At 39.3% G+C, this 15,692-nt stretch overlaps 1 long non-coding RNA gene across 7 annotated transcripts in view; it reads left to right on the top strand.

Annotated features, from left to right (window-relative positions):
• The window catches only part of LOC309616927, a 43,620-nt gene that overhangs the window by 6,578 nt on the left and 21,350 nt on the right, over positions 1-15,692 (top strand). For 5 of the 7 annotated variants that reach the window (XR_014237644.1, XR_014237645.1, XR_014237646.1 and 2 more), the window contains exons 2-3: positions 60-149; positions 3,050-3,292. This is a non-coding gene — a long non-coding RNA (uncharacterized lncRNA). Of the gene's footprint in view, positions 1-59; positions 150-3,049; positions 3,422-15,692 lie in introns of those variants that run through there. The other 2 variants (XR_014237649.1, XR_014237650.1) reach the window with 2 other exon arrangements.

The following is a 15,692-nucleotide window of genomic DNA, read 5'->3' as shown; positions in this document are numbered from 1 at the left end:
GAATGCCCTACTCCCTTGTTGAGGCAAGGTCTACTAACAAAATTAAATGACTTTCTCAGCAGAAAAAGCAAGCCTGCACCCTCCAAGCTGCACTATTACACCTGGGAGACGAGCCTCAACCAGAAGTCCCTGAAGAAATTCTACAAAAGGTAAGAGCATATGTTTGGGCTGACCCAATAGTAGCAGAACTCTGTCCAGGCACCAAGGCTCTAAATTTAAAGCAGTGCCCTTTAAAGAGGCATGCGAAAGAAGATATAAAGCCTCTGCTAACCACCTGTCTTAAATCCCAATTAATCTGACCTTGTCGTTCCCCATATAACACTCCAATCCTGCCAGTATGAAAACCTGGGACAAAAGATTATCGTTTTGTGCAGGATTTGGGAGCCATTAACCAAATTGTAGAGGATACATTCAGTGTGCCAAATCCTTATACAGCTTTATCTGGAGACTTTTGCTGGTTTACAATTCTGGATGTAAAAGATGCCTTTTATTGCATATCCCCAAGTCCTGAGTCCCAGGAACTGTTTGCCTTTGAATGGGATGATCCAGAGACTAATATAAAACAACAATATTGTTGGATGGCACTCCCACAAGGATTTAAGAATGCTCCCACCATCTTCAGGGAAGCCTTAGCCAAGGACTTAAGGGACCTCCAATTAAATGAGGGAACGTTACTTCAATATGTGGATGCTAGTAAAACTAAGGAAGCTTCAGACCAAAATACAATCCTCACTTAAAATTTTTGGCAGACCAGGGATATAAAGTCCAAGGGAAAAGTGCAAATTTCTCAACCAACTGTAAAATATCTAGGATTTGAGTTATCAGAAAGACAAAGAAACTGACTGCTGGATCGAAGGGAAGCATTAGCTAGGGTGGTTGTACCCACCACCAGAAGGCAATTGCAAGGATTCTTAGGAATGGCTGGGTTTTGTCATATTTGGATTCCTAACTTTGGACACACGGCCAAACTCCTATATGAGGCTCTTAGAGGAAATGACAATGGTCCATTAAGCTGCACTCTGGAATGCCATAAGGCATTCCATACCATAAAAAAATTGAAGAAGTCTATTCTAGCAGACCTGACCTGACTGACCAGCCTTTAGAAAAGCCAGATGTGGAAATGTTTATGGATGGGAGCAGCTTCATGGACTGGGGACTTCGAAAGACTGGGTAAGCAATAGTAACTCATCAGGAAGTCCTAGAAGCAGAAGCCCTCCTCCAGGTACATCTGCCCAAAAGGCAGAGCTCATAGCCCTTGTGAGAGCCCTGCACCTTGGAGCTAAGGAAAAGTTAACCATTTATTTATTTATTTTTAATAGAGTTTTTGTTTTTTTGTTTTTTTTTTGTTTTTGACCACGCCATGTTGCATGGGGGATCTTAGTTCCTTGACCAGGATTGAACCCATGCCCCCTGCAGTGGAAGCACGGAGTCTTAACCACTGGACCACAAGGGAAGTCCCCAAGGTTACCATTTATACTGATTCTAAGTATGCCTTCTCTGTAGTGCATGCCCATGGGGCCACATGGAAAGAGAGGTCTACTAATATCAGGAAGGAAAGAAACATGGAGAGGAGATACTGGCCATATTAGACTCTGTTATAATGCTGAAAGAAGTAGCCATAGTACATTGCCCGGGCCACCAAAAGACTGATAGTTATATAGCTAAAGGAAATAATTTGGCTGATCGGGCTATAAAACAGGCAGTCAGAAATGGAAATGGATCTAGAGAGAGCAGACTAATGGGGATTTCACGATGACTCTCAGAAGACTTAGATGGTAATCGGTACCAAACAACCAAATAAGGCTGGATTTATAATGAATAGGGACTGGTGCTTACACCTGAGCATTTAATGGAAAGAATTATTACTCATCTACATCTAGGAGCCCATTATGGGAGGGATGCAACCTATCATTGGCTACAAAGGTTTATTATTGGTTTGCAAATTCAAAGGACCATCCAAAAAGTAATACAAAATTGCCTGATCTGCATCAGAAACAATCCTAAAACCAGGCCATGCCCGATAATAAAAGGGGTGCAAGCCTGAGGGACAAAACCGGGAGATGATTGGTAAGTAGACTTTACTGTTATGCCAAGAACCATGGGAAATAATAGACATTTGCTCATATTTGTGGACACCTTCACAGGATGGGTTGAAGCATTTCTATGCTGAACAGAGAAAGCTTCCGAGGTAACAAAGGCCTACTAAAAGGAATCATCCCTCCTTTTGGGTTGCCTCTTTCTATTCAAATTGGCAATGGAGGAGATTTCATAGCCAAGATAACTCAAGGGGTGTCTCAGACCCTCGGAATACAGTGAAAGTTACATGCTTCATGGAGACCTCAGTCTACGGGAAAGACTGAAAGGATGAATCCTACCTTAAAAAAGACAATCACCAAAATATGTCAAGAAACCAACTTAACTTGGGATAAGGTCTTACCAGTTGCCCTGCTTAGGGTAAAAGTAGCCCCTAGAAGCAAGCTCCAAATGAGCCCTTATGAAATGTTATATAGGAAACCCTTCCTTAAGACAAAGTATTATTACAGTTTTGAAAATGATCATGCAGCATGAGTAGCTCATATTGTAGAAGAATTAGATACTATAACATGTTTTCATGGATTCCCAAAGGAGTAAGGTCTGTTTCTGAAGGACTGTTAAAGTTAGGAGTCATACTTCTTTGTATCTTAGGGTTAATCCTTTCACTCATCAGATTTTGTGCTTATTGTCTATCATGTATATTTAAAAAGGCCTCCCCCACTCACATGATGATTGCTCAAGACAAGAGTTCAAGCTAGAATTTGCAAATATTTATAATTAGATGCAAAACAATTTCCTTCCTGTTATAAAAATCACACCCCCAATCAGCAGGAACAGCTAGAATGGTCATTGCCCTATTTGCCTCAAGACTGAGGAATGTACAAAGAAAAAGGGGGGAATTGAAATAGCACGTAAAACATCGACCAGCTTCAACTGTTTTTGTCTCTTTAAATAGGTTGTTGATTAATCAAACTGAAAGAGCACCGGCTTAAACTGTTTTACTTCCTTAAAACAGGTTGTTGATTAATCAAAGCTGGAGTCATTTTACAGAGGTAGCACTGTGCATGTGCAAGACAGGAACCTGTGTCTCCAGGATGACCTTGGAACCAAGAATCTTCAGTCTACAGAACTCAAAGAATAGAAATCTTGCCACCAGAGCCCTTTACAAAGTGAGAAGTCCTTCAATAAGGAAAAGCTGGCTTCCAGCAGCATGAGTAGCTCATATGGACTAATTCAAGACTAACCAATCACCATCCAGGTTTGAAATTCCACTAACCCCTTAAATTTCACCCCAGACTCTGGGTTGAGGAGATGGGTTTGAGAACCTTGCCTCCTGTCTCTTTGTCAGTCGACCTCGTGATAAAGTTCTTTCTTTTCTCAAAAATCAGTGCCATAGTACTGGCTTCTATGTGCATCAGGCAGCGAGCCCTTGCTCAGTAATGTAGGGAACACCACCATTTAAGGGAAGGGCAGAGAAAGAGAGGCCTGAGAAGGAGAATGATAAGGAGTGGCAGAGATAGAAAAGACTTAGGTATCAAGGAAGCCAAGAGAAGAAAGGTTTGAAGAAGAAGGGAATGGACAGCAGTGTCAAATGGAACTGAGAGGTCAAGTGATGGACGGACCAAGTGTCTCCTGGATTTGACAAAATATTCTTTGGTCGCTAAAGTGAGAGTGGTTTCAGTGAAATAGTGGGGTGAAAATTAATTAGAAGTGGGAAGTAAGTGTAGACATCTTCAAGAAGTTTAGCTGAGAAGAGGAGGTGAACAAGTACAGTATCGGGAGGTGTTTGATTCAGGAAGTTAAGGGAGAACTGTCTTTTGAAGATGGGAGAAGTTTCTATGTATGTTTAAATGTTGATAGAAAGAAGGCTATAGATAGGGAGAGGCTGAAAATACAAGAGACTGGATAATCGAGTGAAGTGCTTAAGAGGGTAGGAAAAGATGAGAAATAAATGTAAAAGTCATTAGCCTCAGAAGGAGAAGGTACATATTGTCAGTGTTGACAGGTGGGAAAGAAGAAAGAATAGGCATAAGTGGAGTTACATTTATAGTGTGGGAATTAGAGGGGTTTTGGGGGGGGATAGTTTCTTTTTTTCTGCAAAATCAGTGGCGTGGGGGGTTAGGTTTGGTACTTCTTAAAGATTTGAGGAACATGGGAAAGTGAAATATCTGCAGCATACACGGGAGAGAGGGTGATGGCGAGGTAACCAGAGGCTTAGCTGGTCCGCAGGTGATTCTGATATAGGAGTTCTTCAGATCACACTTTGAGAACTACTGATAGGAGGGGATTATTTTGTTCTGGAAGAGTTTTTTACAAAATGGGAGAAAATTGCCAGCTGCAAGGTGGGGCGGGGACAATTAACACAAAGAGGTATCATTGATGGGGCAAAATCTCTAAGGAAATGGGAGTTGTGATAAAGAAGAAAGGAGGAAGGATGAGTCTTGGACAGGAGATGTGTCACCTCTCCAACTAAGATCAGTCTTAGGCAGAGAGAGCCTGAAATCCTCTTTCATTAAGGGTCACCTCTTTTCATTAAGATGGGAAAGGAGGTAAAGATAAACATGGAGGCAGGTAACATTGGTAGTTTCACTTCCAACAAAATTTTTCCCCAGTGATAACCTCCAGCAAGCTTGGAAAAGAGAAACTATCAATAACATTATACCTAGCATTATGCTAAATCTTTCTCATGCAGTGTGTTATTTAATCCTCCTAGTAACTTAAGTGGAAGGTCCTATCACCATTTCATAGAGAAAGAAACTGAGGTTAGAGAACAGAAGTTAAGTAACTTGTCCAAGGATGCACAGATCTTAAGGGCAGAGTCTAGGTAGTCTGAATGTGGACCCATGTCTGTCTGACACCTGAGCGTACACTATGAGCCACAGATATTATACTGCTAAACTCATTGGGGAAGGGGTAGTAATTTGTGTGACATTTTGCGTGGATGATACAACATGGTAGCATGAGAGATTGAAACTGTTTTTCCTTCATGACTTCTCACCGGTAAGTCTTTCTTCCTACCATCACCTCAGTCCTGATTGATGGCTTTTTTTTTCCTGAATATCATTTAGAACTTTGTTGCAAATGGCAGAAAACTGACTCAAGCTGGCTTAATATGAAAAAAGAAAAGGAATTAATTAGCCCGTGTAATTGAAAACTTCAGAAGGCTTAGCTGGGTAGAAGCTCAGATAATAATGGTTTCTGGTTCTTTTGAAGCCTCCAGCTCCATCTCTCACTCTTTTGCCTTTTCCGTGAAACTTTATCTGGTGACTCCTAGCGCCTCCCTGGGTCACACGATGGCTATAGTAGTTCTATCTCTTTACCACTCAGTATATCTAGAAACAAAGATTTCCCCCCATATAAACAAATCCTGGGCCTCGGTCATTTGCAAGATGAGACGTGTTTTTTAAGTTATAAGAAATCATTTCCAACCATCTCTGGAGTTCAAGGGGTTCACACCCACCCACATGAGCTAAAGGGGTACAGATAGTTCTTCAAAGGAGACTTGGAACTGTTTTTACCAGAAAAGGGTGACTGGATGATGAGGGGGAAACAACAGATGTTTGCATGCCTCTCTCCCAGCCTTTTTCCCCTCATTAATCAACTTCCTATGTGATTGTCAGTGACTCAAACTGAAGTTGCTGACCTTTTGGCAGAAGGAGGTGGGCTTAATACTCTCTACAACTCTTACCGGTCACGTCTGTGTCTATACATCTTTGTCGTTTCCTTGTTTAAACGTCTCTATTGGCTCCACATTGCCCACGGAAGAATGATTTACAGTATCAATGTTTAATGGTCCACCACTCTGGTCTTCCATGCTGTTTTAAAGTCCTGGAATACTGGCATTTCTGTTGGTGTGATACAGTTATTTTGGAGTTTAAAAAATCTGAATCATTTATGTCTTGATACATACCAGAGACATGCTTCATTAAAATCTTGAATCAGATATAAGTGCGCTTGTTTAGAAAGCCATCTTCTATACTTCCATAATCCTTAAGCAAAAGAAGAAAGTAACAACCACCAAAGCAAAGCTTCTAATGCAAGAATAGTTCTTATCTATTACAAAGATTTCCAACAAATGGAATAGGAGCAGAACGCTATTGGTATTAATGTGGTGTCCACATTAGAATCTCCATTTATGTAAGATGAGACAGGAAGATGAAGACAAGTGAGAAATACCTTCTTTGAAGCAAACAAACAAAAACAGCTTGTTACAAACAAATATTGTCCCTGCAAAGAAAGAAAATATTGCCCCCCCCCCAAAAAAATCTCCTCAAACTTATTAACCAAGAGATAGGGTTGTTTGAAGATAAGGGACTAGAGAAAATACTGATATTTAAGAACATCTTATAACTATCTCCTTATCATTCCCTTAACCAGCATACATTCAGAATTTTTTAGCAACTGGAAAGTTTTTCACAGCTCAATGATGATATCGTTGATAGACTAATATCACTTTAAAAACAATTGTAATTTTACTTCATTTTAAACCCTAATTAAACTATTTTATGTAGAATTTCCTTTAAGCAATATTTTATTTTTATATTAAAATGATATGTTTAATATATTTCAGTATATTTGCATTTATGCTTATGAGTTTTTATATTTGAAATGTATTAAATACTTAGTTTTACTGATCTCACGTACTTAATATGTGAAATAAGTACCAAAACCTCCTGAAATTTCATCCAGTATTTAAATGACTGTTTAGCTTGGCGCTGGAGGCCCTTCCTGTCAGCCCCTTGTCTACAGTCCCAGCTGCCCTCCTGTATCCCCATCCCAGGGATGGATATGTTTATCTATGTTTCCTTTTCCAAGTAGAGCTTGGATCCAGTCACCTCTATTCCTTTGCTGGAGGCCCCTTCTTCAATTTTTACCTGTAAAGATTACGTGGAACGAGCACAACTGGTAGAATGGAATCTTAAAGCAAATTCATTTTTGTCTCCTACTATCTTTTTAAGTCTGCACCAAGGGGCTATTTCTCTCTTACATTTAGAAAAGACAAAGGTTGTCCCTCAGAGGTAATAACAGTACTGTCACATTTTAAGGCACAAAATGTCAACCAGGCATTTAAATGGGAGTCCGAGATGAGAATTGTTGTAACTTCAACTTACAGTTGAAGTGTCTCCTCTCCTCCAGCTTCAGCTGGCTGCAGGCTAGAAGTCTGAAATTTGAAGATCAGGGAGAGAAGGGCTCTTGGCTTCTCTCTTTCCTCCTCTCATGCTCCTTCTTCTCTTCTCCCATCTTACAAACTTGTTTTTGGCCCTTTAGGGGCTGGAGCCTGGGGAGGGGACTTCGTGGATTCATAGAATTCCTGGTTGATTGGTGCTGTGGAAGTGGTCTAGCTGGTGCTCGCTGGACCTTGCAGATGTTTGAAGCCAATTTCCCTCTTGAGGGACTTTCATGGGTTCCTCAGAGACCTTCCCTTTCCCCACTTCTGCAGCATCTACGTGCCCAGCAGCAGTTCATTTCCAGCTTTCACCCCCGCAGGAGGCCATTTTGACCAGGGGCTAAGCATAACCATGCCAATTCCCTTTCCCTCTGGGATCTCATTTGGTCCATAGGAAACACCATTCACCCAGACAGACTCTGGGAGTGTAGCTACCTCCCCACACCTCAGCCCTCAAGATTTTGATTTCTCCAGTGTGAGCCAGTCAGCAGACCTGTGTCCCTCAAACTGTAGGAGACACACATTAAGCTCCGCAGATGGTTCCCTCAAAGTCCTGTCCTTTGGTTTGAGGTAAGGAGCGGATATCCCTTCTCCTCCTCATTCACCCTTAGTGAGGAGGGTAGAATTCTTCATACACGGTTGTTCTTTCCAAAGAAATCCATTACAAAAAGTTTCCTATCAGCATCCCTTTATGCCGTCAATGTGCGTGACCGTTTGAGAGTTACCTGCCTCTCCCTTCTCCCCTTTTTACCATCTATGTTTTGGTCGAACACATAGCTCTGGAATGTGCCTCAGCTGAAGCTTTTATTTTAAAATTTTGTTACATCCCTAAAGGTCACTTTCATGCCTCTACCTCCACAAAATCTTCCTCATCAGCCCCAAGGTAGTAATTTTCTACTTTGCCAAACTCTTAGGTGTGGATCATTATGCCATTCACATGGTACTTATTTTCTGCCTTGTATTGTAGTTCCTTAAGTATAATTATTTCCACCAAAAATTTGTAAGTTCCTCTAAGGTAGACACTATGCATCTTTGTTTTTATATCACTAAAGTCTTACACACAGTATGTACATAATATTTATTATATCCAAGAAATGGATTGCTCGATATTGCTGTGTATGGTAAAGTCGATAATCTTTCCAATTCAACCTCTATCTACCGTCCTGAGTTTTAAGCACTGTGGCCAGTTGAGGATACAGGCACAGACAAGACATAGTCCTGTCTAGAAGCACTCATAATCAGCAGGGGAGATGGTATATTACAAAAAGTTACATAAGTCTACAATAAAGGTGTGATCTAAAGGTTGTGCGTAGGAGGGAGTAGTTAACTAACCAGGAGACTCAGGGAAGTCTTCATGAAGTTGGAACTACTTGAATTTTTTTAAAAATTGAGCTATAATTTACATATCATGAAGTTCATGCTTTTAAAGTATACAATTCAGTGATTTCTAGTATGTTCACAAGGTTGTGCAACCATCACCACCTTGTAATTCCAGAGCATATTCATCACCCTCAAAAGAAACCTCACAATCCTGAGCAGTCCGTCTCAATTCCCCCTCCGCCAGCCCCTGGCAACCACTTACCTACTTTCTGTCTTTATGGATTTGCCATTTCTGGACATTTCATATAAATGAAGTCATACAATATGTGGTCTTTAGCATCTGACTTATTTCTCCTAGCATAATGTCTTCAAGGTTAATCCATGTTGTAGCACATATCAGAATTTCCTTCCTTTTTAAGGTTGAATAATATTCCACTGTATGTATATTACCACTTCATCCGTTGATAGACATTTGTGTTATTTCCATTTTGGGGGCTATTGTGAACAATACTGCTATATGAACATGGGTGTGCAAATATCTATTCGAATCCCTTCTTTCAGTCCTTTTGGGTAGACATCCAGAAGTGAATTGCTAAATCATACGGTAATACTGTGTTTAATATTTTGAGAAATCACCATAATATTTCCCATAGCAGCTGCACAATTTTACATTCCCACCAGGAATGCAGAAGAGTACCAATTCCTCCAAATCCTTGTCAACATTTATTTTCTGTTTTCTTTTTGTTTTTTTATAATAGCCATCCTAATAAGGTGAAGCAGAATCTCACTGTGGTTTGGGTTTGTATTTCCCCAATGATAGCGATTATCTTTTCATATGCTTTTTGGCCATTTGTATATCTTCTTTGGAGAAATTTGTATTTAAGTCAAAAAGCTCATTTTGGGTTTTTTTTTGTTTTTAACTTTTATTGAGGTACAGTTGTTTTGCAATGTTGTTAGTTTCTACTGTACAGCAAAGTGAATCAGCCGTATGTATACATATATCCCCTCTTTTTTGGATTTCCTTCCCATTTAGGTCACCACAGAACACTAAGTAGAGTTCCCTGTGCTATACAGCAGGTTCTCATTAGCTATCTATTTTATCCATATTACTGTATATACGTCAATCCCAATCTCCCAATTCATCCCACCCCGCTTTTCCCTCCTTTGGTATCAATACATTTGTTCTCTACGTCTGTGTCTCTATTTCTGCCTTGCAAACAGGTTCATCTGTACCATTTTTCTAGATTCCACATATATGTGTTAATATACGATATTTGTTTTTCTCTTTTTTAAAATTTTTAAATTTTATTTATTTTTTTATACAGCAGGTTCTTATTAGTCATCAATTTTATACACATCAGTGTATACATGTCAGTCCCTATCGCCCAATTCATCACACCACAATCCCCACCCCCCCACGGCTTTCCCCCCTTGGTGTCCATACATTTGTTCTCTACATCTGTGTCTCAACCTCTGCCCTGCAAACCGGTTCATCTGTACCATTTTTCTAGGTTCCACATACATGCATTAATATACGATATTTGTTTTTCTCTTTCTGACTTACTTCACTCTGTATGACAGTCTCTAGATCCATCCACATCTCAACAAATAACCCAATTTCGTTTCTTTCTATGGCTGAGTAATATTCCATTGTATATATGTGCCACATCTTCTTTATCCATTCGTCTGTCGATGGGCATTTAGGTTGCTTCCATGACCTGGCTATTGTAAATAGTGCTGCAATGAACATTGGGGTACGTGTGTCTTTTTTTTTTTTTTAATAGAGAATTATTATTCAAATGGAGGAGGGAGAAATTCAAATAGGAATTATTTATTTATTTATTTATTTATTTATTTATTTTTTGGCTGTGTTGGGTCTTCATTTCTGTGCGAGGGCTTTCTCTAGTTGTGGCAAGCGGGGGCCACTCTTCATCGCAGTGCGCGGGCCTCTCACTATCGCAGCCTGTCTTGTTGCGGAGCACAGGCTCCAGTCGCGCAGGCTCAGTAGTTGTGGCTCACGGGCCCAGTTGCTCCGTGGCATGTGCGATCTTCCCAGACCACGGCTCGAACCCGTGTCCCCTGCATCGGCAGGTAGATTCTCAACCACTGCGCCACCAGGGAAGCCCAGCGTGTGTCTTTTTGAATTATGGTTTTCTCTGGGTATATGCCCAGTAGTGGGATTGCTGGATCATAAGGTAATTCTATTTTTAGTTTTTTAAGGAACCTCCATACTGTTCTCCGTAGTGGCTGTATCAGTTTACATTCCCACCAACAGTGCAACAGGGTTCCCTTTTCTCCACACCCTCTCCAGCATTTGTTGTTTGTAGATTTTCTGATGATGCCCATTCTAACTGGTGTGAGATGATACCTTATTGTAGTTTTGATTTGCATTTCTCTAATAATTAGTGATGTTGAGCAGCTTTTCATGTGCTTCTTGGCCATCTGTATGTCTTCTTTGGAGAAATGTCTATTTAGGTCTTCTGCCCATTTTTGGATTGGGTTGTTTGTTTCTTTAATATTGAGCTGCATGAGCTGTTTATATATTTTGGAGATTAATCCTTTGTCCGTTGATTCGTTTGCAAATATTTTCTCCTATTCTGAGGGTTGTCTTTTCGTCTTGCTTATGGTTTCCTTTGCTGTGCAAAAGCTTTTAAGTTTCGTTAGGTCCCATTTGCTTATTTTTATTTTTATTTCCATTACTCTAGGAAGTTTATCAAAAAAGATCTTGCTGTGATTTATGTCAAAGAGTGTTCTTGCTATGTTTTCCTCTAAGAGTTTTATAGTGTCCAGTCTTACATTTAGGTCTCGAATCCATTTTGAGTTTATTATTGTGTATGGTGTTAAGGAGTGTTCTAATTTCATTCTTTTACATGTAGCTGTCCAGTTTTCCCAGCACCACTTATTGAAGAGACTGTCCTTTCTCCATTGTATATCCTTGCCTCCTTTGTCATAGATTAGTTGACCATAAGTGTGTGGGTTTATCTCTGGGCTTTCTATCTTGTTCCATTGGTCTATGTTTCTGTTTTTGTGCCAGTACCATATTGTCTTGATTACTGTAGCTTTGTAGTATAGTCTGAAGTCAGGGAGTCTGATTCCTCCAGCTCCGTTTTTTTCCCTCAAGACTGCTTTGTCTATTTGGAGTCTTTTGTGTCTCCATACAAATTTTAAGATTTTTTGTTGTAGTTCCGTAAAAAATAACATTGGTAATTTGATAGGGATTGCATTGAATCTGTAGATTGCTTTGGGTAGTATAGTCATTTTCACAATATTGATTCTTCCAATCCAAGAACATGGTATATCTCTCCATCTGTTGGTATCATCTTTAATTTCTTTCATCAGTGTCTTATAGTTTTCTGCATACAGGTCTTTTTTCTCCCTATGTAGGTTTATTCCTAGGTATTTTATTCTTTTTGTTGCAGTGGTAGATGGGAGTGTTTCCTTAATTTCTCTTTCAGATTTTTCATCATCAGTGTATAGGAATGGAAGAGATTTCTGTGCATTAATTTTGTATCCTGCAACTTTACCAAATTCATTGATTAGCTCTAGTAGTTTTCTGGTGGCATTTTTTAGGATTCTCTATATATAGTATCATGTCATCTGCAAACAGTGACAGTTTTACTTCTTCTTTTCCAATTTGTATTCTTTTTATTTCTTTTTCTTCTCTGATTGCCGTGGCTAGGACTTCCAAAACTATGTTGAATAATAGTGGTGAGAGTGGACATCCTTGTCTTGTTCCTGATCTTAGAGGAAATGCTTTCAGTTTTTCACCATTGAACATGATGTTTGCTGTGGGTTTGTCATATACGGTCTTTATTATGTTGAGGTAGATTCCCTCTATGCCCACTTTCTGGAGAGTTTTTATCATAAATGGGTGTTGAATTTTGTCAAAAGCTTTTTCTGCATCTATTGAGATGATCATATGGTTTTTATTCTTCAATTTGTTAATATGGTGTATCACATTGATTGATTTGCATATATTGAAGAATCCTTGCATCCCTGGGATAAATCCCACTTGATCATGGTGTATGATCCTTTTAATGTGTTGTTGGATTCTGTTTGCTAGTATTTTGTTGAGGATTTTTGCATCTATATTCATCAGTGATATTGGTCTGTAATTTTCTTTTTTTGTAGTATCTTTGTCTGGTTTTGGTATCAGGGTGATGGTGGCCTCATAGAATGAGTTTGGGAGTGTGCCTTCCTCTGCAATTTTTGGAAGAGTTTGAGAAGGATGGGTGTTAGCTCTTCTCTAAATGTTTGATAGACTTCACCTGTGAAGCCATCTGGTCCTGGACTTTTGTTTGTTGGAAGAGTTTTAATCACAGTTTCAATTTCATTACTTGTGATTGGTCTGTTCATATTTTCTATTTCTTCCTGGTTCAGTCTTGGAAGGTTATACCTTTCTAAGAATTTGTCCATTTCTTCCAGGTTGTCCATTTTATTGGCATAGAGTTGCTTGTAGTAGTCTCTTATGATCTTTGTATTTCTGCAGTGTCCGTTGTAACTTCTCATTTTTCATTTCTAATTTTACTGATTTGAGTCCTCTCCCTGTTTTTCTTGATGGGTTTGACTAAAGGTTTATCAATTTTGTTTCTCTTCTCGAAGGACCAGCTTTTAGTTTTATTGATCTTTGCTATTGTTTTTTTTTTTGTTTCTATTTCATTTATTTCTGCTCTGATCTTTATGATTTCTTTCCTTCTGCTAACTTTGGGGGTCGTTTTTTGTTGTTCTTCTTTCTCTAGTTCCTTTAGGTGTAAGGTTAGATTGTTTATTTTGAGATTTTTCTTGTTTCTTGAGGTGAGATTGAATTGCTCTAAACTTCCTTCTTAAAACTGCTTTTGCTGCATCCCATAGGTTTTGGAACGTCCTGTTTTCATTGCCTTTTGTCTCTAGGTATTTTTTGATTTCCTCTTTGATTTCTTCAGTGATCTCTTGGTTATTCAGTAGCGTATTGTTTAGCCTCCATGTGTTTTTTTTTTACAGTTTTTTTCCTATAATTGATTTCTAATCTCATAACATTGTGATTGGGAAAGATGCTTGATATGATTTCAATTTTCTTAAATTTACCAAGGCTTGATTTGTGACCCAATATGTGATCTATCCAGGAGAATGTTCCGTGTGCACTTGGAAGGAAAGTATTCTGCTGCTTCAGATGGAATGTCCTATAAATATCAATTAAATCCATCTGGTCTATTGTGTCATTTAAAGCTTCTGTTTCCTTATTAATTTTCTGTCTGGATGATCTGTCCATTGGTGTTAGTGAGGTGTTAAAGTCCCTCACTATTGTGTTACTGTCGATTTCCCCTTTTATGGCTGTTAGTATTTGCCTTATGTATTGAGGTATTCCTATGTTGGGTGCATATATATTTATAATTGTTATATCTTCTTCTTGGATTGATCCCTTGATCATTATGTAGTGTCCTTCCTTGTCACTTGTAACAGTCTTTATTTTAAAGTCTATTTTATCTTATATGAATATTGCTACTCCAGCTTTCTTTTGATTTCCATTTGCATGGAATATCTTCTTCCATCCCCTCACTTTGTACGTGTCCTTAGGTCTGAAGTGGGTCTCTTGTAAACAGCATATATATGGGTCTTGTTTTTGTATCCATTCAGCCAGTCTGTGTCTTTTGGTTGGAGCATTTAATCCATTCACATTTAAGGTAATTATCGATATGTCTGTTCCTATTACCATTTTCTTAATTGTGTTGGGTTTGTTTTTGTAGGTCTTTTCCTTCTCTTGTGTTTCCCACTAAGAGAAGTTCCTTTAGCATTTGTTGTAGAGCTGGTTTGGTGGTGCTGAATTCTCTTAGCTTTTGCTTGTCTGTAAAGTTTTTGATTTCTCCATTGAATCTGAATGAGATGCTTGCTGGGAAGAGTAATCTTGGTTGTAGCTCTTTCCCTTTCATTATTTTAAATATATCCTGCCACTCCCTTCTGGCCTGCAGAGTTCCTGCTGAAAAATCAGCTGATAACCTTATGGGGATTCCCTTGTAAGTTATTTGTTGATTTTCCCTTGCTGCTTTTTCTTTGTATTTAATTTTTGATAGTTTGAATAATATGTGTCTCGGCGTGTTTCATCTTGGGTTTACCCTGTATGGGACTCTCTGCATTTCTTGGACTTGATTGACTATTTTCTTTCCCATGTGAGGGAAGTTTTCAACTATAATCTCTTCAAATATTTTTTCAGACCCTTTCTCTTCCCCTCCTTTTTCTGGGACCCCTATAATTTGAATGTTGGTACATTTAATGTTGTCCCAGAGGTCTCTGAGACTGTCCTCAATTCTTTTCATTCTTTTTTCTTTATTCTGCTCTGTGGCAGTTATTTCCCCCATTCTATCTTCCAGTTCACTTATCCCTTCTTCTGCCTCAGTTATTCTGCTATTGATTCCTTCTAGAGTATTTTTAATTTCAGTTATTGTGTCGTTCATCACTGCTTGTTTCTTCTTTAGTTCTTCTAGGTCCTTGTTAAATGTTTCTTGTATTTTCTCCATTCTGTTTCCGAGATTTTGTTTGTGTGTTTGTTTGTTTTAACATCTTTATTGGAGTATAATTGCTTTACAATGGTGTGTTAGTTTCTGCTTTATAACAAAGTGAATCAGCTATACATATACATATATCCCCATATCTCCTCCCTCTGTGTCTCCCTCCCACCCTCCCTATCCCACCCCTCTAGGTGGTCACAAAGCACCAAGCTGATCTCCCTGTGCTGCTTGTTTCTGAGATTTTGGATCATCTTTACTATCATTACTCTGAATTCTTTTTCAGGTAGATTGCCTATTTCCTCTTCATTTGTTTGCTCTTGTGGGTTTTTACCTTGCTCCTTCATCTGTAGCATATTTCTCTGTCTTCTCATTTTGTTTAACTTATTGTGTTTGAGGTTTCCTTTCTGCAGGCTGCAGGGTCTCAGTTCCTCTTACTTCTGGTGACTGACCCCACTGGGTGAGGTTGTTCCAGTGGCTTGTGTAGGCTTCCTAGTAGGGGGCACTGGTGCCTGAGTTCTGGTGGGTGGAGCTGGATCTTGTCCCTCTGATGGGTAGGGCTACATCAGGTGGTGTTTTTTGGGGTGTCTGTGAGGTTAGTATGACTTTAGGCAGGCTCTCTGCTAATGGGTGGGGTTGTGTTCCTGTCTTGCTAGTTGTTTGGCATGAGGCATCCAGCACTGGAGCCTGCT

The sequence above is a fragment of the Balaenoptera borealis genome (assembly GCF_965194805.1).
Source record: "Balaenoptera borealis genome assembly, chromosome: 1".
Classification (NCBI taxonomy): domain Eukaryota; kingdom Metazoa; phylum Chordata; class Mammalia; order Artiodactyla; family Balaenopteridae; genus Balaenoptera; species Balaenoptera borealis.
The sequence above is the reverse complement of the archived record's forward strand: the minus strand, read 5'-3'. Positions and strand labels throughout refer to the sequence as shown.